This window comes from Pan troglodytes, chromosome 12, assembly GCF_028858775.2.
Source record: "Pan troglodytes isolate AG18354 chromosome 12, NHGRI_mPanTro3-v2.0_pri, whole genome shotgun sequence".
In the NCBI taxonomy this organism is placed as follows: Eukaryota; Metazoa; Chordata; class Mammalia; order Primates; family Hominidae; genus Pan; species Pan troglodytes.
In genome coordinates this window covers 115,529,675-115,553,978 of record NC_072410.2, presented here as the reverse complement: position 1 = coordinate 115,553,978, position 24,304 = coordinate 115,529,675, and the positions used below count along the sequence as shown (strand labels likewise).

General features: G+C 38.3%; 1 long non-coding RNA gene and 1 pseudogene across 3 annotated transcripts; both read right to left on the bottom strand.

Annotated features, from left to right (window-relative positions):
• Positions 1 to 4,972: 4,972 nt before the first annotated feature.
• LOC107972215 (uncharacterized) lies at positions 4,973 to 23,285 on the bottom strand. 3 transcript variants are annotated; one of them, XR_001714969.4, is made up of 4 exons: positions 23,188 to 23,285; positions 20,412 to 20,688; positions 14,650 to 14,714; positions 4,973 to 5,360 (listed from the first exon to the last, which is right to left on the bottom strand). It is a non-coding gene; the product is annotated as an uncharacterized LOC107972215 (long non-coding RNA). The 3 variants fall into 3 exon arrangements; XR_001714968.4 differs by lacking the exon at positions 4,973 to 5,360 and adding an exon at positions 13,116 to 14,204; XR_001714964.4 differs by lacking the exons at positions 4,973 to 5,360; positions 14,650 to 14,714 and having other exon boundaries at positions 20,299 to 20,688; positions 23,188 to 23,275.
• Positions 15,381 to 15,817, bottom strand: LOC104004867 (cyclin-dependent kinase 2-associated protein 1-like; annotated as a pseudogene).
• Positions 23,286 to 24,304: the final 1,019 nt, after the last annotated feature.

Sequence of the window (24,304 nt, the reverse complement as noted above, 5' to 3'; positions counted from 1 at the left end):
GAGGATTTCCAGCTCAAAAACCTAGAGAGATTGTGCTGTGTCTGCCATGAATCAGTGCGGCGGGGGCGGGGTGGGGGGTGGGGGTGCCATAACAACTCAGTACCATTTTCCTGACTCCAATTTTGATGATTAGAAGAGAGTGACTTTTGTACTAGTTCTATTATTGTGCTTTGGGTAGGTAATTTTTTTTTTTAATCTTTTTCTTTTTTCCTTTTTTTCCCTCTCCTCTCTTTCCTCTCCTTTTGAAACGCATGTATTATCAGTATTGCTGTTGACTAATAGTCACTAAACACACCATTGTTCTTAACTGAGCTTGGCATTTCACTATAGAAATTTTCAAAAATAAATTCCCGAAAATTTAACAATGAAGAAGAAATAAGCCTCAGCTTCTGAGAGTGATGCTCACCAATTTTGTTTCCATTTTTTCCTCTTTGTTTTCATTCTGATGCCAGTGCAATTTTCATCTCCTTCTGAGCACTCCCTATTGAAAAGCTAAGTGTTTCAAATAGCATGGGCAAGATTCAATGCACTGCTCTACACCCCAGCAAGTCGAGGACACACCATCTGACCATTAGCACCCCGCTGGGCCTCGGAAGGCCTGTTTTGCTTCAGCCGAATGTCATTTCAGCCAGTAACAATTATTTACTTCTGGAAAAAATTTGCTAAGGGACATGGAGCCAACTGGTGCTTTTGATTTCAAGGCCTGCTTGGTTATTCCTAAATTTCAGCTTGGGAAAGAAATTTGCAATTACCTCTCGAGAACATGCCATTTCACAGGAATCGTAATGGCATTTCACTGTGAGAAGAAAGTGTGTTTTATTGTAAGATGTGCCACCAGGTTTCTCATCAAACAAATGGCTTTTCTCAGACTCAATTTACCTTGGATGCTGCAAAATTCACTAATTTTCCAAATCTCAGTCTTTTCATCATGTACAAGTTATGTTAAATTTATATCTCTCTTATCTGCACATAAGACGTTTTAAAAAGGGTACACATTTCCAGTCTTCCATAATGTGAAGAATTCTTCCTAGTAAAACAAAAGTTACTTTTCCCCTGAAGCCTCAAAGCACTCTATCTACATCTTTGTTAAAGTGTTTATCTTGTCTGAACTGCATTTTCATTTATTTGTGAACATATTTTACCTCTCCTACTGTCAGCAGGATTTCTTAGGGGCTAGAAGTATAGTCCACCCAGCATTATCTTGCACAATGCATAGTGTGAGGTACTGGTTATTGCCAGAGTATTTTACGTACATTTAAGGCTGTTTATTTAATATGAGGAGGTCAAACGCTAACAAGACTCAGTGAATTTCAGATATTTTACATAGTTCTTTCTTAACACTGGTCTTAGATCTGTCTCATCTTATTACTATGAAATATCCCTTGTGAGCAATTAATCCCTGCGTCTCACAATGGTCACCAGCAAGGTAAGAATAATATCCACCAATCTGAGGTGCCGTGAGAATGTAATATGAAGTAGAATAGGAGAGTGCTTGGAAAACTCAAAAGCAGTGTATGCCCTAAGATATCTTTATGATTATACCATTGTACTGGCTAGGGACACCCAATTTTCCTATGGTTGCTGCTCAGTTGTCATGAAATGGGATTATTCTAAAGAAGACAAGAGAAAATAAAACAGGGATATGTGTGGAAATAGCAGTAACTGAATGAACTTAGGCAATGCAGTGACCTGACAACAGAGCAGAGGTGACACCAGAAACAGCTAGGCACGCGTGAAAGGTCACTTGCAGGGCTCAAGGGTTACTAACAAAAACAAGCACCCCGGCAGCCTGGAATCCCATTGATGACTGAGGTATGGACACAGGAGACAATCTTGAAACCATGAGTACTATCTCCTAGACTGACTCGTTTAAACCTCCTTAACTTGTAGTATCATAATGAAAGTCCAATATCCTAATTAATAAGAAACTTATTTGGAAACTCTTAATTGCCAGGCAAATATTAGGAGGTTTAGGATTATGAACATTACTGCATGAAAGGCTGGTCTGTTTTCACGGCAGCATATGGACAGTATTGATCAGTTCAACTTTCCAATACTCAGTGTTTTAGTTTCCCCTGAGTCCATTGCTTTCTATCAATAGATCTCTGAGAATAAATAAGCAGCTATATGCAGAATTCTGATGTGCAAGACAAATAGACTGTTGACATCAGCTATATTTAGGAAAAGGCCCAGCATCAGACCCTTTGATATGATGGGGCACTTCTTCCCAAGAAATGCCCAAGCCAAATCTGTCTACCTCTGTGATCTTATGGGCTTAGAGCCTCTCATTAAGAGGCTCTGTCTTTCAGTGTGCATTTTCTTTTCTGGACGTAAGCCTAGACATGTGATCTCAGAGTAACCACCTCTGTGTTTCTACTCTCATGTTACACCCGGCAAAGTTTGCCAAACCCACTCTTTGTCTATGACACCAGCCTTCTCCGTTGTGGTTTCCATTCTGCAAAATTTTTATCATGGCTGTCAGATTTGCTGTAGCCATCAGATGTGTCTGTGTCTCATTAATCTTTCTTAGCCAAACATATATTTTTTTAAAAACTTATTCGACCAGATATAAAAATATATTTGCAAGTATCCCAAGTGTAAATTGCCAAGCCTTGGTGAGTGGCCCATGTGAGATCTTTGCAGTTCTTATAACTTACAAAAATAAACCCCTAAGGCTTGGAGTAAATTGAAATTATTCTTGATAGTTGTATCTCCACTACGCTATTCAAGATTCTCATTCTAACCCCAAAGCATCCATTGTGTATATAAATATATCTACGTTGTGTTTCTCTTTCTCCACCACATTTCCAGAAAAGAATAATATTCCCAAACTGATTTGTCTGTAAATAAAGGACGGCAAACTCCAACACAATGCATAGTGCTGCAGTTGCTGGATTTGTGGCCATGACGCACTGTTCAGTCAGCAGAAATTGAGAAGTTGTTCATTTCTCTATGTTGTCATTGATATGTGAAAGGCTGTATATTAGCAGACAGGGAGCTGAGCTCAAAATGGTCAGATAGGCCCTGCCTAAAGCAGAGTAAAAGGCTGTTCACAAACCAACACAAGTTTTAGCTCAGTTCAAATATAGGCTGTTAGTAATGCAAATTACCATCACCTTTCCAAAGCTCTTCAAAGTATAGAGGCAGTCAATGAATTTTCTAACAGGACTGATTCATGAAGCTTGAACTAGGAGCACACAGAAATGATAAAGACTAATTAAAATAAAGAAAATTTTTAAAATCACAGTTTTGTGATGTTAAGCAAGGTTGTTGAAGCAAACAATGAATCAGCAAGGGCAAAAAAATCAGTGACTTCAAATGGGCACAATTCATTAAAATAAACCTTTAAAATAAAAGTAAAAAGAATATAAGGTAACACAGCTTCATATAAAGATGATTTTGCAAAAATAGCTTTGTCAAAATGTGGATAAGAGAATATGCAAATATCTTGCATAGGTACAAATTGGAGGCTCAGTGAATGGATATTAACTGCATGATTCTGTTTCTCCTTAACATATGGGTTGGTTTGGATGTCTGGTCTGTCCTGATCATCTGATGTTTACTTTTTTCTTTTAATTACTAAACTTTATTTTTTAAAGATATAACCCCTGTCCTCATAGGCACACGCTACCTCCCCTACTGTCAACATCCCACACCATAGCGGTACACTTTTTATAATTGATGAACCTACATTGACACATCCTTATCACCCAAAGTTCATAGTTTACATGGGGGCTTGTGGTGATGCACATTCTGTGGGTTTTCACAAATGCATAAATGACACCTGTTATCATTACAGTATCATACAAAATGGTTTAATTGCCTTAAAATTTCCTGTGCTCTGGTTATTCACCTATTCATCCCTCTACTCTCACCTGCCATACAACATCTGCAATTACCGATCTTTCACTGTCTCCATAGCCATCCTTTTCCAGGGTGTGGCATAGTTGGAATCACACTATATGCTCTTTTCAGATTGGCTTTTTAACCTTAGTCATATACATTTAGGTTCCCTTCCTGTCTTTTCGTGGCTTCTAGCTCATTAACTTTTAGCACTAAACAATATTTTGTTGTCTGGTTATACCAGAGTTTATTTATCCATTCACCTACTGAAAGAAATCTTGGTTTCTTTCAAAAATTTTTTTATGTTTATGATGATGATGATTATTTTTTCTTTTTTATTTTATTATTATTATACTTTAAGTTTTAGGGTACATGTGCACAATGTGCAGGTTAGTTACATATGTATACATGTGCCATGCTGTTGTGCTGCACCCATTAACTCGTCATTTAGCATTAGGTATATCTCCTAAAGCTCTCCCTCCCCCCTCAAATTTTGGTAATTATGAATAAAGGCACTATAAACTTCTGTGTGCAGGTTTTTGTGTGGACATAAGTGTTCAGCTCTTCTGGGTAAATACCAAAGAGTCTGACTGCTGATCGTATGGTATGAGAATGTTTAGTTTTTATGAGAAACTGTGAAAATGTCTTCCAAAGAGGCTTTACCATCTTGTGTTCCCACCAGCAATGAATGAGAGTTCCTGTTGCTCCACATCCTTGCCAGCATGTAATGTTGTCAGTGTTCTGGATTTTAGCCATTCTAATATGTGTGCTGTGATATCGTGTTGTTGTTTAATTTATTGTCAAGAACAACCTCCCAGGAGTGGTATGACATTCTCTTGTCATCCACATTGGTGTCATGGTCTTCTTTTTCTTTAGAAAAGAATCCATCTGTTGCTGTTCTGAGTGCAATATGTAATACTTTACTTTTTGGGAAAAGATATTTGTGACTCTCCAATAGTTTTTTTAAAGAGAAAAGTCAAATATAAGTAAAAGAGACAAAAAATCTCAAGTGAAATAAAGTCGATTTGACTGTCTGACACTGGGTTCAACATGACACTCAAAGTAAACAATTTTTCAGTCAATTTTTTTATTAGACCAAGATGCAATATTTGAACTAATGTTATTTTTCATGTTACAGTATAACCACAGCCATGACCTCTACTTATTTTACTGAGAAAAGATTAATGGTGCTTCAGGGTGTCTTTTGTTTCCATATCCAGAAACCAAGAAGTGCAGGCTGAAGATACTGTTGTTGTTGCTGCTGCTGATGCCACTGTTGTTATTACTATTTTGGCAAGTTCTCATATAATGCTTTGTCAGGTTCTCCTAATTAACTTCTTTCAACTTCAGTTTCTCATTATTAAAATGGGGATATTTCCAACTATGCGGGGTTGCTGTAGAAATTCAATTAGATGATCCAAATACAAGCATGCATCACATTGTTTGAAAATGAGAGACATTTTTGAATATACAAAAACAAAGGATTTTCTTCAGTACCATTGCCACAGATGATTACCCTAAAAAATGAAGATATACAAATGTCTTACATGTTTTGAAATATAAAGTGATTGTAAATTGAAAAGAACTGGCAATTTTCTGTCTAAATCAAACACATCAATTCTTTGCATAATTTTAGTTTTCTGTGTTTCAGAAAGGAGTTGCTTAGATTATATTTTTCTCTAAAAGTAAATTTTTGTTTAGGTGCAATCTCTTCTACTAGTCCCATGTGTCAGTGAAACCCAGTGTTAGATTCAATATTGACTAGGAAAGGAAGAAAAAGAAATATAGCAAATAATAGCTGCGTAAGTGAGGTTGATTTTGCTGCAAGTAAAAACACTTTAATAAAAATGTATGGGACAATATGGACATTTATCATCTCACATGCCAAGGAATTTGGAGGTAGAACAGAAATACAGATGCTTAGTTCATTGGTCCAAAAATATCATCAGTGTAACAGAACTTTCCAAATTTCTTTGATGCTCTTCTTAGAATATTGGGTCTTGCCTGTAAATTTGTTTAGACATAGATCCAAAAAACTTGTCAAGGTCATCTAACTATATCATAAAACTGGGTGCGGGGTAATTTCTTCTCAAATATCTCTTTGCATCAGTAAAGGAAAGGTTACTCACAAAAGCATATATTATATATGTTTTTTTCTTCTAATTTAAAAGCATGTGGTCAGAGGGCTTTTATTATATATATATTTTTAAACTATGTTGAGATTTTCTTTCTAATATGTGCACTTACAAATATTTTATATAGCCTTGAGTAAAATACATATTCTGTAGTTTGAGGGTATGTACCTCCACTTATATGCATAATATAATGTTATTAATTAATGTTTATTAAATGTTTATTAATTACATTATTAATAAATAAACGTTAAATGTTAATTAATAAATATCCACTTATATGCATAATATACTGTTATTAATGTTAGATCACATTTATTAATTATACTGTTCAAATGCTTTTGTTCTTGTTATTTATTTTCCCAGCTTGAGCTATCAAGCTGACATATCTGAGAAAAGATTATTAAAATATTTTTCTGTGATTTATATTTATCCCATTTATCCTTAAAATTTAGTCATATAATTTTCTTTAGAGGATTGCAGCATAAAAAATTTATATGACATAGAAATATGTATTTAGAGTTATGTTTTAATCCATGTATTAGTAGCATGTTTATATAAAAATGTCTTAATTGTGATTATATAACCCAAGCATATTTACTTTGTATTTGAACTGTTCTAATCAAAAGTCAACATCATGAGAAAGCAAAAATGGCACGGCCACTTTAAAAGGCAGTTTGGCAGTTTCTTATAAAACTAAACATATTCTTACTGTATAATCAGCCAATTTTGCTCCTTTGAATTTACTCTATTGATGTAAAAACTTAGTTCCCGTCACAAACCTGCATGTGGATATTTATATCAGCTCTATTCATAATTGTTAAAACTTGAAAGCAACCAAGATGTCCTTCAGTAGGAGAATTTATAAATAAATTGTGGTATACCCAGAAAATGAAATATTATTTGGCACTTAAATGACATGGGCTATCAAGCCGTAGAAAGACCTGGTGGAACCTTAAATACATATGGTAAATGCAAGAAGTGAGTCTGAAAATGGTACCTACTATCTTTTCCAACTACATGACATTCTGGAAAAGAAAGGACTATGAAGACAATGAAAACATTAGTCAGGGGTTACAGGAGAGGGAGGGATGAAAAGGCAGAACACAGAATAATTTTGGGGCAATGACACTCTTCTGTACGATACTAGAATAGTGGAGATGTGTCATTACACATTTGTCAGAGCCCAGAGAGTGCATAGCTGTGGATTTTGGGTGATAATGATATGTCAAGGCAGGTTCATTGATTGTAACAAATATACCACGGTGGTGAGAGATATCAATAGTTGGGGAGGACGTATGGGTGTGGAGGAGTGGGAGCATGGAGTATGTGGGAACTCTGCATTTAATGCTAACTTTTTCCGTGAACCTAAAACTGCTCTAAAAATAAATTATGTCCTTAAAAAAAAAAAAAAAGCCAGCATGAAAGCTGTTACTCTAAGTGGATTGAATTGGGTTCAAGGTGTGTAGATTGGCCTGGAATTATACAGGCCCTTCCACACTTGCATGAGGGTACTTTTTTGGTATATGAATCTGGCAAGTCCATATTCTTAAGAATTACACCTTATCGGAGTGTCCCTGCATCTTCCCACTTATAGATGAGTTTGATCACCTGGCTCCACTAGGTTGACTGAATTCTGCCATTAAGTATGCTGCTTCCGTTTCCTGTAAACTTCATCTGCAAGATACTGTCAGTGCATTTAAAGAACAGAAAGTTTACAGGGTGGATTTTATGATTTGGTAATTTTTTTTTTTTTTGACAGAATTTCACTCTTGTCGCCCAGTCTGGAGTAGTGCAATGGCATGATCTCGGCTCCCTGCAACCTCTGCCTCCTGGCTTCAAGCGATTCTCCTGCCTCAGCCTCCCAAGTAGCTGGGATTACAGGCACTTGCCACCACACCCCACTAATTTTTGTATTTTTAGTAGAGATGGGGTTTCACCATGTTGGCCAGGCTGATCTCGAACTCTTGACCTCAGGTGATCCACATGCCTTGGCCTCCCAAGGTGCTGGGATTACAGGCATGAGCCACCGCCCTCAGCTCGTACCTTCTTATTAATAATGATGGAACAGGTGGAAGAATTTGGTTAAGACTATTTTTCATTGCAATGTCCCACCTGGTGGAAAGTTTGCCAGGAAGGAAGCTTGCAGTACTCACCTTCCTCTAATTTTTGGAGACCACCAATATTTACCTCAGAAAAGCAAATCATGTGAATAATCATGTTCACTTTGGTCAGAATACAAAATGCAAATTGTATTTTATTGTTTGTAACATTATGTTATTAGGTTACCAAAATTCATGATTTTAAAAATCATATTGATTAATCTTTTATGATCTAATTGTATCTTTCCTAATATCTATCAATACTTTCTGCCTCAAATTCTATTTTCTTCAATATCAATATAATCACTTCCACAATTTTTTTTTTTTGCTTATTGGTTTTCTGGAGAAACATTTTTATGCTTTATTTTCAATCTTTCCATATGTTTTATTTTACCCATCTCTGGTGAGCTCTACATAGTTGATTTAAAAAAGTTCTCTAATTGGTATAGCTAGGTTTTCTTCCACCATATTCTTTTGTAATTCTTTGGTGTGCATGCAATTTTTATTGTTTTTTACTTTATATTCTTTCTGTACTCCTTTGGGTGAATATATATTTTATATATATATGTGAATATATATTATGTATACATACACAAAATCCCTTCATGCATACCTCATCCCCACTTCTTAGAAGCTTTATATAATATTTCTATTATTGCAGTAATTATATCTGAACATTTAATTAAATGCCTATTATACTTTTTTCTAACAAGATCAAGTTACTTGTTATTTATATCCTCATGCCAATCATATAAGGACTTCTGCTGATAGTCACCAATTATCTTCATCATCAACATTGTCATCTCCCTTAATTATTAAAAGATTTTGTTCGATCTTTTTATAACTTACTATTAATTACAATCAGTATATAACCAAATTTGTCAACATGTTTACCAGTTTCTGTGTTCATTTTAAGGGTCATACTTTTCCCCCTTCTCATTTTTTTGTGTTTGTTTTTTTGCTTTGGTATGTACTTGAATGTTTCTTTCAGAGAGGATCAGTATTGGGGGGCAAATTTTGTACCTCTGAGAAAGGTTGTCTTTTCACATATCTTTGAATGATGATTTATCTGAATATAGAATTCCAGGTTTACTTTCATTATGTAGTAAGCTCAGCCGTCAAAATATATTATATCATTATGTTCTAGAATGTATTGATCTTGTCACGAAGTCTGGTGTCAGTACAATTTTCTTTTCCTTTTTTTTTGAAGAAGTGTGTTTTTTCTCTCTGACACTTTGAAGATTGTGTCTTTATTCTTAATTTTATAGAATTTTAATATAGTGTGTCCAGATATGTACTTATTTATGTTTATCCTGCTAAGGACTAGTTGTGTCTTTAATCGGAGTATTCATGAAATATTTTAACTTACCTTTAAAATTATTTTTTACCAGTTTTTCCTGAACTCTTTCCTGTACAAATCTCCTAAATATGTCTCTGTCTTAAATGAAGTTTATATTTTTGTATCTTTGTATTTTCCATGCCTCATGTTGGATCAATTCCTCAGCCTTCAGATTTACGTATCATATCTTCAAATGCATCCAATCTGAAGTTTATTCTATTTGTTGAGGACTTTTCCTATGTTTTAAATAATTCATTTTAAAATGTCTTATCTTCTTTATTAATATATTTTCTTATTTTTATAAATATTATTCTTTACCTTAGCTCATAAACATTGTAAATACAATCATGCCATTTATATTCTAGTTTCTTCCTTAATTTTAGTTCATCTGAAGTAAATTCACATTAAATATTGAATTTGGGGGTGTTTTTCTCAGTATTAGTTTTACATGTGAATTTCAGAATTTTGATTTGTAGAACCATCTTGATCTTGAATTCCTATTAGGATCTGTGTGTGTGGTGGGGGGAGGGGTGTTTCTTTCTCTTTCTCAGTGCTCTTGATCCCCCACGCCATCCCTTCTACCTCCCTCTCCCTCAGTTTTTAGCTTGAGTCTTCCAGTCACAAGTCCTCTGAGTTTATTCAATCATAGGTCCTCTGTGTAGAACCAGGACACATAATAACTCCTCTACTCTTGGTCCTACATAACAAACAACTTATACCTTAGAAGGAGGTAGATAAACCAAAGAAAAAGGAGTTAGCACGTGAGGTATATTGAAAGAAAAGTGAGTAACAGCAGAAACAATTCCGAAGTGTAAACACACAAATTCAGCTTTGTTTTCCAGCATTCAATGACAAGATACAAGGAAGGTCTGTATAAGTCACAGAACCAGTAAAGCATAAAAACAAAGTATTTTCCCCTTAAAAGCACAGTTACATCTGATAATTAAACTGAAGAAGACATTTTTCTGCTGAGAGCTTATTGTATCACATAATGGGCATCATTCATAATACCCTCACAATAAATGCTGAGATGAGTCTCACAGGGTAACTTTTAATCATATCCTTCAATGATTCATTGTATCAAAAACAAAAACAAAAACAGTGAATCAGAAAAGCAAACTATAGGACAATGACATGGAGGCAAATGTGATGTCACTCAGGCAAGTGACTCTTCATGTCTGGCTTTAAACTGTGACAGATTTCAGAGTACTTGGGGCAGAGATCACAAACCAGCAATTTGACACACACATAAGGCTTGTTTACTCTATGGTATTGGTTCCCACCATGTCTGGTTTCTTAAAAAAAATGTAGTTGTCATTATATAAAAAACAGGTGAGTTCACACAAAAATCCAGGTTGTCAGTCATCCTTGTGAAGTGAGACCCTGGCAACACTAGACTTTCATTTTCACAAGGCAACCCCTGGCTGGAGAGTTCCCCTGAGACCGTCAGCTGCTGTGCACCACCCGTTTGCCCAGTGTTCACTACTCTGCATCCTATTCCAGAACACTTCCATTCCACTCACCACGTCAACTACCTAGATCTCCATGCTGGCAGCAAACTTTCTCCAGAGGCAAAATGAGACTGACCACTTATTCTTCAAGCCCTCCCATTAATATCACTTCTTCCTGCCCAGCTTTGTGAAGGTTTTAAATGGCAGTGGGTTTAAGATCATTCCTGTGGCACCTCTGGGGCAAATTCCAGCCAAAGGCGAAGCTCTGTTCTTTACCATTCACTTGAGCTGAAAGTGGGATCCAGTCCTTGACACAGATAGTGTCAAATGAGCTAACAGTCATTCTCCAAACCTGCTTGAGGAAAATAACTTAGTCTCACCAATAACAGCGAGTCATCAAGGCCCTGGTTTCTTTTTTTTTTTTAATTTTCTTTTTTTTAATTATTATTATACTTTAAGTTTTAGGGTACATGTGCACAATGTGCAGGTTAGTTACATATGTATACATGTGCCATGCTGGTGTGCTGCACCTATTAACTTGTCATTTAGCATTAGGTATATCTCCTAATGCTATCCTTCCCCCCTCCCCCCACCCCACTACAGTCCCCAGAGTGTGATGTTCCCCTTCCTGTGTCCATTCGTTCTCATTGTTCAATTCCCATCTATGAGTGAGAACATGTGGTGTTTGGTTTTTTGTCCTTGTGATAGTTTACTGAGAATGATGATTTCCAATTTCATCCATGTCCCTACAAAGGACATGAACTCATCATTTTTTATGGCTGCATAGTATTCCATGGTGTATATGTGCCACATTTTCTTAATCCAGTCTATCATTGTTGGACATTTGGGTTGGTTCCAAGTCTTTGCTATTGTGAATAGTGCCGCAATAAACATACGTGTGCATGTGTCTTTATAGCAGCATGATTTATAGTCCTTTGGGTATATACCCAGTAATGGGATGGCTGGGTCAAATGGTATTTCTAGTTCTAGATCCCTGAGGAGTCGCCACACAGACTTCCACAAGGCCCTGGTTTCTAATAAGAATTGGACATGGGTTGCTGGCATTTAACGTCACTTTGAAGATGTATATTTGAATCTTTTTCCTGGCTTAGGGGTAAGTGGTGGCAGGTTGTTGTGCTGTATTTTGAAAAGTCCGTAAGACCTTATTCCTCACAATTCTTCCAGCCAAGAAATGCTGCCTCTCTTTGAGAACCACTGCTTTAGTGTTTGGTGAGTTAATTTTTGAGGTAAAAAAAATGTAATTTAAAATGTATCTATAACCAATTATGTTTTTAAAGTCATCTTCTGTTTATTAAGACCATGGATTTGCCAAAAAATCTATCAGAGAATAGGACTTTCAAACTGAAAGAACGAGAAAGACACAAAGTCCAAGAATTTTCACCCTTGATTTAATCTAGCTAATTCTTTACACAATTTAAGTTTCACATCTTACAGAAATAAGTTTTGCCTATTTTTCTCTAATTAGTAAATTACCATATGTCAATATTCTATACATCCTTTAGAACAGATTTTTGTCAAGTTTTATATCAGTTTAAAATAATCTACTTCAAATCCCTCAAGAATCGTGAATATGAATTGAGTATATCGGATCAGATCTCAGTTTTCCTCAAAAGATACTTTTTTTTAAAGCACTGCCCAGTCCATTGTGATTAAAGCTCCAGGCATAGCCAAGACCTTTCTAAAAAAAACACAAAATGCTTTAGACTCTACTTCTCACCTTTCTCCATTAGCAACATACAAAATGGAATGAAAGAAACTTCTTGGAATTAGTATAATTCAACACTTTCAGAGAATGTATTTGTGCCATATTTTTTTCAAGTGTGTTTTTGTCCTTAAAATTTATTCATTCTGTTTTATCTTCCCACCAGCCTCTTGGAGGCCATTATCTTTCCATTAGTGAACTCTCAGTACACATCTTCCATCGGACTTTGATCTGCCACATACCTTTAAACATTCTTCTCAGTGTTTTGGGTCCTACAGAACCTCCCTCCCCATCTCCCCACACACTCGAGATTTATCAGGACATTTTTTACTGCCTACTGTATGCACAAGGGTCCGTTTATTGATGCAAGATGAAACAAGGGTTCACACTGCCTTGGTGCTCTTTGCTACCAGAACAACTCTCAGTTTTATTCTGTTTTATGTAAATTGGGTCACAGATGTTTTATTGCTGCAAAATGCTTCGAAACTTTTTCATATGTTCAGTGGGAAAAGAAGCCTCTCAAAATTCATGCTGAAATAATTAAGCTTTTTAATTTCACTGTCAATTTATCAGAACAAGTGATAAATCTCTCTTTTTACTGCTGCTTCTACAGACATGACTTTTCAGTCCATTTCCTTCCTCAGATTGTCTGAGAGCGCCTTTCTAGAGCAGCTCAGCATGCCGTATGGAAACTCCAACACTTCACTGAACTCTTAGGCAGACCGGGTAACAACGGGAGGCTCAGTTCATGCTCCCAGGAACCTGGGAGAGCTGGGCCCTGGCTGCTCTGCAGGAGCTTTGCACTGTGGCAAAAGGACTTAACCTGACTCTGACTCTGTTCCCTTGAGGCTCAGAATTTCTAGATATATCAACTCACCCCAGAGACAGATTTCCCACCTTTGCGGATGTGGCTAATCCAGTTTTACAGCCTATAATTCAGTAGATGCAGCATGGCGGCGCAGAAGTAAAGATCTTGGCTGGATCTAAATCAGAGTCCTCAGCTCTGCTCCTGCCTCCATAAGGCCTTGGACAGTTCCTTCATGTTTATGATCCACACTTCCTCGTGCCAGAATGAGGAAGTAATCCCGTTCTCAATGAGCTCTCTGGTTTCATATACGTATGGATTCTCCCTGAATGCCTGGTACATGATGAATGGCCAATGAATATCAACGCCCTTCTCTTCCATGAATTTCACAACGTTTTTCATCTGTTAACTTGGAATTTGATGAACCAACATGTTGCTAATCTATTCAAAAAGATCCGGAGTTGCTTACAAGAGTCAGTCCTTATGTGTTCTCCCATTTTATTGTTTTTAGTTGACCTATAATTTCTATGATGAATGGTCGCTTTTTGGCGTTTAAGTAGAAGAAGCTCATCTTAGGGACTCAGACGCATCGCTTTAGAGCTTTAGAAATAAACTTGTGCTCATGGTGTTCTCAGGAAAAGGCTGGCCTGCCGCCTGACGTCTGTGCATTGGTCTTTGTGTCAGAAAAACAACAACTCATTTTTCCCCAGAGAGCAACCTACTCTATGATTCTCTACCTCCCCTCCCTTCTTCCTTTTTCAAACACTGAGTTCCTTCTATGTGCTAGACCAGGAGTCGGGAAACGTTATCTGTAAAGAGTCAGAGAGTAAATATTTCAGTCTTGAAGAGGCAGACAGTCTCTGTTACAATTTGTAAACTCTGCTGCTTTTGCAGAAAAGCAGATAGACAACAGTGAAATGAACAAACATGGTTGTGTTTTAACAAAAAGGCGGTTCTCACCAGGGAGTGATTTTGCCTTCCCGGACACTTTTGGCAAGATATGCAGAAGACTTTGATTGTCAGGAATGGAGAAGGGGTGCTGCTGGCCCCTACTGGGTAGAGGCCAAGGATGCGGCTAAACATCAATGCACAGAACCTTCCCTCCCCACAGGAAAGAATCATGCAACCCAAAGTGTCAATAGTGCCAAGTTGAACAATAAAACTTTACTCAAGGACACTAAAGTTTGAATTTTATATAATTTCATACACAATAAATATCAATCTTTTGATTTTGCTATTTAAAAATGTAAGAACCTTTAGCTCGCAGTCCATACAAAAACTGGCGATGGGTCATAGTTTTTCCACTCCTGTGCAAGAATCTGGAGAAACAAAGAGAAATAGAGAACAGTAAGTTTCCTTAAGATCCCCTCTCAGAGCCACAAAAGCAAGACAGACCTCATGCACTTCCTTTTATTAAGGAAAATAAGCTTTATTACATCAAGTAATAAATAGATACAAAGATGCAAACAGTTTTAGTCATTTTCTTCCAGATGTTTTGACCAACTTAAACGCGGAGCTAAGATGTACTTACAGTCTTAGTATGAAAATGTTCGGGGGTCCTTGTTAGGTTTAGTGGGTTGCTCTTTCTTCTATATTTATAACTTGTGCATTTAAAAAAATTGACTTTGAAGCACTAATAGTCATGCAAACGCATAAGCAAAAAAGAAGTTACTTTAAGCAGAATCTACACTGTAGATGGCAAATGGGAAATGGGAACCGGCTACTAAGTAAAGCATACTGTCAATAAGCCTTAAAAACAAAATTCCTAGAGTGGTATAAGCTTATGAAAAGGAACAAAGAACACCGTGTGTAACAAATGTATTCAAAAGAGAAGATTAAAGAGACAATGGTGTCTTGGAGGCAAACTACAGTTTGCTGTAAGATAACTTTAGGTGCATCTTTTAAGTCAGTGCTTAAAAACAACAAACAAACAAACAGAAACCTGAGCAGTTCCTATTTGAAATGCAAATCCTAATTAACTGCAAAATCTTTTCTCAATCTTTGAGACGGTAGCTTCAGAGCCACGGGAACCACGGGAGGAAAAACCAAACTGTAACCATTTTGAAAACAAGGGTTTCATCTGAATGGGGGAGATGAACTGTGACTTCTCATCTTGTAAAAAGATGGAAATCCTTCAAAACCAACAAGGCAGCTAGGATCTGGCATTCCGTTGCGTTTCTGCCAAGCACTCCCGCACCAGTCCTCCAGCGTGAATCACGCCGCGCTGCATCCTCTCCATGGCGCTCTCGCTCCCCGCGTACGTGGTTCTGATCTCCTTCCCCAGCTCTTCGATGATGCCAGCAGCTCCGCGTATTTGCTCTGGGGCACCTGGCTGTTCCCAGTTCCCTGGGTGTAGCCTAGGGACGGTGACCCGTAGTCACTGAGCAGCTGGCAGTACTGTGAAGACGTCGCCATGCTGCTGGAAGGCCAGGGGACATTGCCAGAAGGCGTTGAGGGCGGCAGCAGGTGGGCATGTGCGGGAACCTCGTGCACTTTCTTAAGGGATCGTGTACTTCAGTGGCGCATTCACCAGAAGAATCACAGAGCGTAACCTTGGCGAAACTCACCAATTACTAAGTGAGGGCCCTTGGGTTAAGCCTCCCTTTTGCTATATTTTCTGCACAGTGCTTCGTGTTCTCTGTCCTCCATCACAGTAGCTTCTTTGGTTTCCTTCTGGGAGCATTCATCACAGTGCTGTCTGGTTATGAACACAGCTGGCCCAAATTGAGCACCTTGCATCCTGATATATATCTCCAGCCCATGAAAAATCACCCCACTTAACAAGTGGGCAGTAGCTGCATTGAGAACTTAACAGGATTTATCAGGTTCACCTGCAATGCTGTGCTTAGCGCCACTTGGCAATCTCAGCAGCAATGCACACGATTGATTCTACCCTAGAGAGTGTGAAGATCTGAATGCACTTCCTGGTCTTTGAAGCCATAACATCTCTAGCTCACCCCGAAAAGTCCTAAAATCCTCATGGTTTGTTCTTTTTCACTGGGGCAAGTGACACACATTTTGTTTCTCCAAAGGGTTATGAATAGCCAAATTGCTTCTGGTCTTTAGAGCTTCTCAGATATCTCATAGTTCTTCCATGTATCTCCTGCTGTGTTGAAAACTTGCTGATCAATCATGCCTCCAGCTGTCCACAGCACAGAGGGCCCTAAGGAGGAGTGAGGGATTGTTTTCTTCCTCTGCCTTCATGAAACACAAGCAGAGGAATTATATGAGCATCTTTTAGCTTCAGTAACCTGGTTACTACTTGGGCTCCAACCTGATGGTCTTGCTGGTTTCACAGATAAAGTTTGATGAAAGGAACTCATGTAATTACACAAACACACAAATAGGAACAGACACACTTCTCAAAATGTTTAAATGTTCAAAACTCAGCTGTAAGCTGGGACGTCAAAACTGTTTCTACACAGAGTGCTTTCGTAGATGGCTGATAGATTCTTAGATTGTCTACTGAAAGCCTGCCTAATCCAGAGTGTGAGTGCAATCTCCTGCTAGCCAAACCACCATGTATAACAATATATATATATAAAGAATATATAAAGAAACTCAGCAGAATACAGGAGGTAAGAATGGACACTCATGACTTCATGACTAGCTGATGATACTTACAGCCTTTCCTGAACAGCTGTGCTGCTGAAGTAAGTTAATATTCTATGTGTTTTATTATCTCACACAACTTGTAAAGATTTTTTTGTCTCCCATGTGGACTCTGAATTGACTACCCTGAAAAAAAAATTCTCCCCCCATGGATCCAGCTTGGCACCTGAGAAGAGTTCATTTTTGAGTTAATTTCTAGGACACAGACCTCTATGGACTATTTCAGAAAAGCCAGGGAAACCTGTCATATCTCTCCTAGGCAAAACCCTCCAGCATCTCATCATCTGCAGCATCTCTTGTGCTATTTTCTATGTGCCCCACCCTGTCTGTGTCCCTCCCTCACAGCTCTGCTCTTCCTTATGCTTGTCTTCATCCCCATCCCTCCTGCCCATCGCTCTCTATCCCTGTTGTTGCTGTTGTGGATCAGCCTCATTTACATAGCAGTGCATCTTGCTGTCTCCTGCAGCTCCTCAGCCTTTATTTGATGACCCAAGGCTGCCATGCCTGCATGGATGCATTGATGATCCTGCCAAGGAAGAGACTTTCGTATTAATAAGGCCTTCTAGAGATGAGTTCAGTCTCAGAAAGTGTCCCACAGATCAGAACCCCCTAAGAGACTCACAGAAGAAAAAATTCTGGGTAGTTAGGCCTCATAACATCTTTAGCTGTAAGACAGGGTTGAGACAACTCCTTCACAGGCTTCACATTTCTTCTTCTATAACCTCTGAGCAGAACAGCTGCTGACAAAGCCTTAGACTCCCACGGACATGGCATTAGCTTCTTCCAGTTACGGATGCTGCAGCGGAATTTCTGGCTCTTGATGAGAGGCTGATGCTAGGTTGTGAGTAAGGTTATGCTTGATTCTGCTTTTCTAAAACCCTAATGCTTCAGAAAATCTTCTTGAGATTTCTGACAGTTTATTCTTCCACATGCTTTTGCTCATTTACTCACTTATTTACACAACAAACACAACTGAGTGCCCATGATATAGAAGACAGGATAGTAAGAAATGAGTGTGTCTCCTCCAGAGAAGTTTATATTTCAATGAGCTATATTAAAAATTGCATATCCCATTAAGATGTATGTGATTCTTATGATAAATATATAGGGCAAAGTATGTTTTTTATATATTTATATATATATAATGTTATATATGAAAAAAATATATACGGAAGACATTGTTATGGAAACATACATCAGGGAGCCACTAGCTGTGGCCTATTTTGGCAGAGACCTCAGAAAAGAGAAGGCACTAAAACTGGGCCTTCTCAAATAAAGTGGGTCTCATGCTATGCTAGAAATTTTCCTTTAGCTTTGCAGGAGACAGGAGAGTTTACATAATTACTCATGAAAGGGTAAAACTTCACTGGATACAGAAGGAAAACCAAAGATTCTGGTCAGTTTTACAGCTTACTAGAAGACAGTAAGCAGGAAAAACATGGATTTTGGTCAGTTCTATAGCTTACTAGAAGACTAGCTTACTAGTACTAGTGTGACAGTGAGCAAGAATATTTCTGAATCTCAGTTTCTTTATCCATAATGGGGATGATAAAATCAGCTTGTTTCAATTCAGGTTCTTAGTTACAAACAACACTAATGTATGATAATGGCTCAATGAAAAGAGAATTTGTTGGAAATGCATTAGTGGGATCACAGTTTCAGTGTGTGGCTGGAGGACCAGGCTTGGAAGAAAGACAAGAATCCAGGGAGTTTTCAAAGACTAGGAACAGAAAGTGGAGAAAGATATGCTGACCTCTGCACTGCTAAATCAAGAGGCTTGAAGTCCAAAGATTGCTTTCTGTTTGTCCCCTTCTCAGTATTGAAATTGCTAAGAGCTAGTGACTGGCTGAGCTGTGGATTCTTGAACTTCCATAGTAGGAAATAAGGAGCTGGGGGATGCTAATAGAAAACAGGAAATATTAATAGAACAGGGGATGCCAATGGAACAGAAAATACGAATAGGACAGAGGATACCCACAGAACAGAAGATATCAATAGGACAGGGTCTCATATTGAAATATAACCCCCGACGTTGGAGGTGGGGCGTGGTGGGAGGTGATTGGGTCCTGGGGGCAGATTTCTCATGAGTGGTTTACACCATCCCTCTAGGTACTGTCCTCATGATACTGAGTGAGTTCTCCTGAGACCTGGCCATTTAAAAGTGCATGGCACCTCCCCCTGGCTCTCTTGCTCCTGCTTTCGCTATGTGATGTGCCTTTTCCCTGTTCACCTTCCACCATGATTGTAAGCTTCCTGAAGCCTCCTTGGAAGCAAATGCTGCTACGTTTCCTGTACAGCCTGCACACCATGAGCAAATTAAACCTCTTTTCTTTATAAATTACCCAGTCTTGGGTATTTATTTATAGCAATGCAACAACAGAAAAATACACAGAGGATGCCAATAGAAGAAGAAATACTAACAGGACAGAGAATGTCAACAGGACATTCTAATACTAATAGGACAGATGATGCCAATAGGACAGAAAATACTAAGAGGACAGGGGATGTTAAAAGAATAGAAAATACTAATAGAACAGGGGATGCTAATAGGACTGAAAGTACTAAAAGGAGAGGTGATGTCAACAGGACAGAAAATACTAATAGGACAGGAAATACTAATGGGACAGGGGATGTTAACAGAACAGAAAATAGTAATACAGCAGGGATGGCTAATAGGACAGACAATACTAACAGGACAGGTGACGCCACTGTTATAAAACAGGAAATGCTAACAGGACAGGAGATGCCAAGAGAACAGGAAATAACCAGCAGAACAGGAAATACTAATAGGACAGAGTTTGTCAATGGAACAGGAAATACCAATAGGATAGGGGACATTGCTCTGAACAATAGAGTTAGTTCCCTTACAGTGTCTAATGCTATCCAAATGAGATCATGAATTCGGAAGCGTTCTATAAACTGAGATCTTTTATACAATATTAGGGACACTGTGTATCCACTGTGTCTCTTTTTCTATTGTTATTACCTGACAATGGACTTATCTAATCTGATTTCTCAGATGAGGGCAGAAGAAGGTCTCCTTTGCAATTGGTCTATTCAGTATTTGCATGAACCCTTTCTTTGGGGGATTAGCCAGGTACATGCTGACCTGCTGAGCTAAGATGCCACATATACTTCCCAGTTTCATATTACACAACCAAATTTTCTACTTATTTTCTACAAGAAATTTTGAATACCCAACAGCTGGTGAAAACCACATTTTGATGGGAGGTATAAATGATGCAGAAATATATGGATACATTTTTCTTTAAAATAAATACAGACATTAAATCAAAAGGGACAACTGGATTGATATAATTTAGCTGTCCAAAAAGACAGTGTTTGTGCACTAAAGTAGAAACACACTAGCTTCTTTTCTATTGAATGTGGGAAAGACTGCTGACCATCCAGCAAAGCACCTTCCTCTTCTTTCATAATACAGGCTTATAGCCTGAGTGGAACTGTTGACTCAATTGGATTACACAGGTTCCCTTGGTGTTGCATTGCCAGTGATTAAAGTTTCCTTCTGGTTAAAAGGAACAGAAGTGACATGTGTTGTTTCTAGGTCTGGCACCAATGAGAGTTGCCTTTTCCATGTTCCTTTTGCCAGATGTAGTGGTGACCCAGTTTCAAACATGCAGACCATGACAGTATCCTAGGGCAGAAGTCAGCAAATCTTTTCTGTAAGAAGTCAGAGATAATAAATGTTTTAGGATAGGTAGGGTGGTTCAAGTTTGTAATCCTAGCACTTTGGAAGACTGAAGTGGGCAGATCACTTGAGCCCAGGAATTCAAGCAGTCTGGGCAACATGGAGGAACCCAGTTTATATGATTTGGCTGTGTCCCCACCCAAATCTCAACTTGGATTGTATCTCCCAGAATTCCCACCTGTTGTGGGAGGGACCTGGGGGAGGTAATTGAATCATGGAGGCCGGTCTTTCCCATGCTATTCTTGTGATAGTGAATAAGTCTCTTGAGATCTGATGGGTTTATCAGGGTTTCTGCTTTTGCTTCTTCCTCATTTTTCTCTTCCCACTACCATGTAAAAAGTGCCTTTTGCCTCCTGCCATGATTCTGAGGCCTCCCCACCCATGTGGAACTGTAAGTCCAATTAAACCTCATTTTCTTTCCAGTCTTGGGTATGTCTTTATCAGCAGCCTGAAAATGGACTAATACACCAGTCTCTACAAAAAATACAAAAAAAAAAATAGCTAGGCATGGTGGCGTGCACCTATAGTCCTAGCTACTCAGGAGTCTGAGGTGGGAGGATCTCCAGAGTCTGGGAGGTGGAGGCTACAGTGAGCTGTGATCATACCACTGTATGACAGAGTGAGACCCTTCCTCAACAACAAAAAATAAATAAATAAATAAATAAAATACAAAAGAAAATAAATGTTTTAGACTTTGTGGTCAATATGGTTTCTGTGTTAGTACTCAATTCTGCCATTGGTACACAAAAGCAGTCATAGACATTATATAATGAATAGTTGTATTCCAATACAACTTTATTTACAGAAACCAGATGAGGGGTCTGGTGTGCTGACCCCTGAGTGTGGTGATAGTAGGGAAGAAGATGAATGAGCAATGCTTTGGAAAGAATCTAGGTCCATGAAGTACCATACGAAACAAAACTGCCTTAACACCTGGTTCTGTTAATGACAGGACTGCTATCCGTGAGACAAGTAACTTTTTCTACTTTTTCTATTCTTTATGGAAGTCTTTGTTATAGAAACCTATTCTTATCAAATATGTGGAAAACCAAAAAGTAAAATAAAAATTCACCTTTTAGAAAAGCTTCATGACTAACCAGATCAATTAATACAATTTGTGCAATAAAATCTCTAAGACAGAACCTTATCTAGACCTGTATGCATCCCCTATTGCTATGGTTTGAATGTCTCTTCCAAAGTTCATGCACTGGAAGCTTAATCCCCAATGCAACAGTATTGGCAGGGGGATCCTTTAAGAGATGATTATGTCATGAGGGCTCTGCCCTCAGGAATGGGTTAATGCCATTATTGTGAGAGTGGGTTAGTCATCAAGGGAATAGATTCCTGATAAAAGGATGCGTTCAGCCTCTCTTTGTCTGCTTCTCTGTCTATCTCTGTCTCTATCTCTCTTTGTCTTTCACACACACACACACACACACACACAGGCAAACACGCACACACACCCTCTCTTGCCTTTCCTCTTTTTGCCATGGGATGATGCAACACAAGGCCCTCATCAAGTACTGGTGCCATGATCTTGAACTTCCCAGACTCCTGAATCATTAATGAAATAAATTTCTGTTAATTGTAAATTATTCAGTCTGTGGTATTGTTAGAGAAACACAAAATAAACTAAGACATTAATGATCTCTGGAATGAGCTGTTCACATAGTGTTTAAATAATGTTTTATGACTACTTTATTATTTTATATTATCTTCAAAACTATTATTAATATTAGAACAGTTGCTGCTCCAAGCTACGTTCACCAAACTACTGGGAGAAAAATAACACCTTGGACCATATTTTGGATGTAGATAATAATAATTCAGTTATACATCTTATGGAAAATGTGTACAAATTATACTGTACCTAGAATAGTAGATTACAGATATCCCAGAGGCAATGTGATAGAATTGAGATTGTACTCTAGAAAATAAAAATACGCTATATCTGTTTTAATTAGAGTATTAGTTCATTTTCATGCTACTATGAAGAAATAACCGAGACTGGGTAACTTATAAAGAAAAGAGGTTTAATTGACTCAGTTCCACATGGCTGGGGAGGCCTCAGGAAACTTATAATCATGGCAAAATGGGAAGCAAACACATCCTTCTTCACATGGTGCAGGAAAAAGAAGTGCTGAGTGAAGGGGGAAGCCTCTCATAAAACCACTGGATCACATGAGAACTCACTCACTATTACGAGAACAGCGTGGGGAAAAACCACTCCCATTATTCAATTAGCTCCCACTGGGCCCCTCCCCATGACATGTGGGGATTATGGAATTACAATTCAAGTTAAGATTAAGGTGGGGACACAAAGCCAAACCATATTAGTTAGTTTGGGCTGCTATAACACATTACCATAGACTGGTGGCTTAAACAACAAACATTTATTTCCCACATCTCTGGAGGCTAGGAGTCCAGGATCAAACCACTGGCAGATCCCATGTCTGGTGGGGGGTTGCTACCTGAATTGCAGATGGTCATCTTGCTGTGTCCACACATGGAGGAGAACAGAGAGAGAAAAAGCAAGTTCTCATATGTCCTTTTATGGGGTCACTGATCCCACTTGTGGGAATTCTACCTTTATGACCTTATCACCTTCCAATGGCTCCACCCCCTAATCCATCACCTTGGGGATTAGGATTTCAATACATGAATGTGGGGAGGAATGTGTAAACATTCAGTTCCTAGCAATCTCTATCTTTCGTTAGCCAAGAGAAAACACACAAAAGAAAAATTTACTTTGAAAATAAAAATATAAGCATGCAAAATAAAAATTTACTTTGGCCCAATGGATAGAAAAAGGCAAAAACTACAGATAAATAGATTTTGCTTTCTGGACAAGTAGTTGGAATAAATGGTAGTCTATATTCTCAGATATGCAAAGATGTCATCTTCCTTTGTTTTGATAACAGAATTTAATTTTTATTTCAGCATCCCCTGCCCACCCTCAGTGCTGGAAATGCATTCTCAGGCTACTCAGTGACTTCACCTTTTAGGAGGTGTGTCCACATTTGGTGCAGACTTTTCCTGTTTCCAAGGTGCTGAGCATGTTTGGATGGGGTTATCTGGCCTTCAGTGCCGTTACCTAGCCACACTGACCAGTTTTAACATCCCAACTCCATTGACTATGTAGTCACCAGTCCACAGGGAATACCACTTGCTCTGTGTCCACTCTCATTCCAATGGAGGGCTTCCCAGGACTGCTCTCTGTGCCTAGGGCAGGCTGATTGCCGGTCCTGGAAAATATGAAACTCAGGCCCATCTTGGTTTCCTTTTACCTTCACCCTCAGACTGGAATTAGAATGGAGTAGAAGTATAAACAAAACGATGTTCTCCTCAGCAAGCATTCTCTCACTTTTTTCTTTCTCACCTCATACCCTATTTTTTTGAAAGATAACGTTGAGTGTTATTCCCCCTTCCCCAAATTCTGCTGAGTCACACTTTTTCATTTAGAACAAGCCTGGCATGCCCTAGCAGCTTTCTGAATGGGGCAGTTTTCTGTATAGAGGGAAGCTGTTTAATATTTCAGAATGTCCTCCTTCCATAAGGACTATCCTATTGCCAGAGCTGCAAAGTTGC